The sequence below is a fragment of the Azolla caroliniana genome, unplaced genomic scaffold (genome assembly GCF_043228905.1).
Source record: "Azolla caroliniana isolate FFs.n. ecotype wild unplaced genomic scaffold, voAzoCaro1.0.p SCAF_8, whole genome shotgun sequence".
In the NCBI taxonomy this organism is placed as follows: domain Eukaryota; kingdom Viridiplantae; phylum Streptophyta; class Polypodiopsida; order Salviniales; family Salviniaceae; genus Azolla; species Azolla caroliniana.
The window spans coordinates 14,352,069-14,356,825 of NW_028230443.1; the positions used below are offsets into that span (position 1 = coordinate 14,352,069).

The following is a 4,757-nucleotide window of genomic DNA, read 5'->3' on the forward strand; positions in this document are numbered from 1 at the left end:
AAGAAAATGTTTTTGGACATTTTCAAACTCTTCCAATGGATTCAAGGATGCAATCACCCCAAACGTCGACCCTCATGGAGAAGCGTTAATGTCACCAAGTGTTGAAAATGTATTCCTTGAGGACCTAACATTTAATTTCTCGACCATGGCATGTGTTCTCAAATGCGTAGTACGTTGTCTTACGTGCCTCTAAGAAACCGATAACACATTCATTCTATCTATAATTTGAGAAGGCCAAGGTACTCAGATCTTTCCACGGTTTCAAGTGACTCATTATTGTATATAATTCATGGTTTATCTTGTTTGTTATTGTTCACAAGCATAATCTTCATTTTAGAGCTATTGACATCCAACTTAGTATTAGCAATGGGCCCAGTTTCGGCTCAAACCGAGCCAAACCGAAAAACCGTGGCTTCAGAGATAAATAAACGTTTTGGTTTGGTTTGGTTTGGTTTGGTTTGGTTTGGTTTCAAATGTTACTAATCGACTTCAATTCGGTTCAGTTTTGAATTTACTAGTTTATCGATTTATAGGCTTATCGATTTCTGTTTATGTGGTTCAGTTTAAAGGTTTAAAGGTTTATAGGTTTATAGGTTTATAGGTTTATAGGTTTATAGGTTAAAAAATACTCACAAATATTCTCTATAGGCTCTAACTTTCAACTTTTAATTTTAAACTCTTGTTTTAACTTATTAAATTTTATATGTATTATATGTAGAGTCTCCTTTTCATTTATGATGATCAATTATGATAAGTAGGATTATTAAATTTATGATAAGTATAATGATCAAATTTATGATCAATATGATGACCAAATTTATGATGATTTTCTCACACAAATTTATAATAAGTATGATGATTAATATCAATAAAAAATAGTTTGGTTTGGTTTTGATTTTTGATACTTGAAGAGTGACAAGATGATCAATGGTATTATGGTGTTTTCAAAAGCCAAGTTGTCCATCATAAGCCCACTAAACATTTTTTTCATCCCATCACTTAGCATCAATTCCATTATGCATCTAAATAACTTTGTCATGAGTCAATCATGATTGTTCAATAATTATTTACATTGCTTACATCTTCCCCTTTATATAAAGATTTGATCCAATTTATACTCAAATACAAGGCATGTCTATGTTGCAATGTATGATTAAACATATCCTTATCCGTGCACGCATTTCCTTTCCCATTCATTTAAGCATTTCAACCTTTATACATTAAATATCTCATGGCTTTCAAACTGCTAATTTCTTAAACCATATGCATTTATCTTCAATTGTCAAGAAGAAAGGTATATGTGAAAGAGAACCATAACACATCATCTTGCCAACATTTGATTAATCAATAAGTTCTCAAAACAGTCCATAAGAGTTAAGGTACAATAACTCTCCAACACATTTTCCCTTTGAGTTTTGGTGTTTACCAACCCCATGTGTTGGTGCACAAAGAATGTATTTATAGTTTACATATTTAGCCTAGATTGTTTGCATCACGCCTAAAAATAAATAATTGTCGTCCAAAGTGAACAAACAGCCTTTACACCCAATAAACACAATATCCATTATTTGCTTTAGTGAGTTTAGTTAACATCATAAAGGTAACTAGATTTTGCATTTGTATTGGGATAGTATAATATATGAGTGTCAATCTCAATTTAGAAATCGCATTCATCCTTTGATTGACTTGTTTGGAGCCTTTTTTCATTGAGGTGATAGCCTTATTGTTGATGGCAACATTTTTAAGTATAATCTTTTCAAAAAATTGTTTATGTTGACATGAAAAATAAACAATGTAATCCTTTCGGGAATCATTGATTATTGACTTTCAATATTTATACAATCAGACTAGTGCTTTTCAGTGTGTAGAATATAGGGTTGTGGGAATCGTAATAGATGCCCCCCAAAATCTAAGCTATTCTTAATTTATCTTAGTCAAGATCACCAATAAAATTTTGACATGTAATTTCAGCTTAGATCATGCTTGAAAATTTGCAAATTGTTCTCCACTAAATAATATATGTAAGTATCATATTAAAATTCTGCTTAGGTGAAACCATTAAAGGCATCACACATGGAAAGCTTGGCTAAGGTGAAACCATTAAAGCCATCAAAAAATTATGAGGTAGACCAAGACTTTATTAAATGAGCCTCTCCTTTAATTTCAGGCAGAAACTCAAAAGCAAAAAATTTCCTGTAATAAGATTCTTGCTTTGATACCACAAAGAAAGTCAGACATGAAATTTCTCAACGAGTGATCCCATTATAAGAACACATACCTTATGTATATTCTTAACAAGAAGTTTCTGAATAGCGTTTTAGACAGAAGATAACTTGGCCATATCTAGTAATGTTAACAAATATTCTATGATGTTTATATAAACCCACAATTCACAATATCTTTCTCGATGATAACTTCAATTTACTGAGATCCATATTGATTTCTGGAGTACTTGAACAAAGAGTATGCAATAGAGGAGCATTGTCGGGGAAGAGAAGTAAACAAATACAAAAAGCTCATTATATGCGATCCATTGTTTATAAAACAGCAAAGTTATATTGCAAATATCAGTACAAGCACACACTAGTTCCTTTCAAAGAAAGCAAGCAAAACACATATAGATGAAATATGATGAAATGTAGTTTTCCTGTCTTTTGCTTTTGCAACCAAACTTGGTTTGCAATGCTTTTCAAAAGGAATTTTGGAAAGTAAACAAATGTCCTCGCCTATGTCTCGAGCATATTTCTTAATACACCTTTGACCAAAACATACACTTACATGAAAAATAAGTGTTTCTGCTTCTACACAAACTTGAGGTATAATATGCCCTAAGGCTCATTTGAGTACAAGGTTTCAATACGAGCCTCTTCTCTGTACAGTAACAACAGCAAAATGCGTCTTCCTCATGCACTAGAAACAAAGAAAGAAAAGCCATTAAAATTAGTACTCGATGGGAAACGGATATATGTATATATATATATATCACAACCAAAAAGGAATTCAATCCTCTCCAGATAGATAGATATATATATATATCTAAAACGAGTTCATTTCCAAACGGTAGGTTCGCCGCATCGATAAAGCTTGAGCTGCAGTTCTATAAGGCTCTTCAAATGCTCCTGCCATGAATCCATCTCCATCTTTCCGAATAGGATGTTGCTCATTCGGTTTTATGGAGACTAAAGTAGCTCCTTTTAATCCATTCCCGCCTGGAAGCTCCATATACGGAGCATACCAAAGCTTCATATTCAATGCTGGAACTTGTGTTCTATTAGCTGATGCAGAAGCTGCGAGGGGTTTCCTCTTAAACTCTTCTAATTGATCCTTATTCATGCATAGCATTCCTTGCCCATCTGTGTCGGTCAGAGTAAGACTAGTCAATGTGGGATGCTCGCTTATGATTTGTTGCAAAAGATAATGTCTTGCCGATGCTGCAATCAAGGAGCTTATTGTCCACACTACTCGAAGCTTCAGCCCACCATTAGTATAGAATGATTCAGGTAGGCTATCCCCATCCTCCTCATTCAGAGTATTATCGTTGCTCTCTTCATTCGATAACAACAAGCTATCACTTGCTTCTTGTGAAAGCCTGTCTTCATATCTACCTTGTAAGAACCATGGTCTTCCGAATTCAAACTTCCCAGGCTTCTTTTCATTGTATGTTTCTGGTTTGACTACTGAAGTTGCACCTAGAATCACACAGCTTTCGAGTGTGCTACCAAACTCTGCCTTCCATTTCAATAAGACTCCGTCTTCAACACCCAACTCTCCTCCCGGGAGCTCAATCCTTAGTTTCTGAATAGCTTTAAAATTCTTTAGAACCTCTCCCGGAGAATGATGTGAGACAGCAGCAAGCATAGCTTTCCTTGGACCTAACATATGTTGCAATGCTTGCAATGGTTTTGAAAGGCTTCCTACCACAAACTGGACTAGATGACCAAATATGCCTCTCCCTCTAACATTCAGACCACTATCTTCTGCTGATATTACACAATCAACCTTTACTGTGACGCTTTCTACCATTGGTACAAGAGCGTAGAACCTCTTGGAAACTACTGTGCATCTTCCAAGAACCTTGATCTCTGAAACAAGATTCAAAATGTGAAGGACAATGGAGTCATGGAGCATTTCAAAAGGATCCGATTCACCATCGGAGCTCCAAGAGGGCGTCATGACCATCTGAGAATGATGATGCATCAACTGATCTTCTGATTCTACCTGTTTCCCCTCCATACGAAGGATCTCTCTACTTTTGAGACCAACTTTAGATGAGAACAAACATGGCCCATACCAATACTGCCCACATTCAGACCAATCTTTCAGTGGTACCTTGTAAATATTAGTAAAACCACAACTGTTCTTAAGAGATACGTAGAACTGCAATGACAAATCTGAAGTTTCGGAAAGTTACATAGATCTCCAAACACCCTGAAAAAATTGGAACAGCGCATTAAAACTCAAGTAGAGCCCATCAATTCCGTGTATGTTTGGCATTCCTAGGGATCACAGAATACATCAAACAAATGCCATACCTCTGACCATACCTCTGAGAGGACTTTGTAAATCTGGTTCAAAAAACACAAATACAAAGGAATATGGAGTCTCCACAAAATATATAAACAGAAACGCAGAGGCCAATCTCAAAAATGTCGGCAGAGGTTTAAAGTAGCATTAGAGCTAGAACAGAATCTATGGATTCCAAGTTATCAGGTTTATAAACACCAAAAAAGAGCAGTTTTGTAAAACAGGAAAAGATC

The 4,757-nt window shown here is 35.2% G+C and overlaps 1 pseudogene; it reads right to left on the bottom strand.

Annotated features, from left to right (window-relative positions):
* Positions 1-2,618: 2,618 nt before the first annotated feature.
* On the bottom strand, positions 2,619-4,546 carry LOC147861056 (F-box protein At5g46170 pseudogene; annotated as a pseudogene).
* Positions 4,547-4,757: the final 211 nt, after the last annotated feature.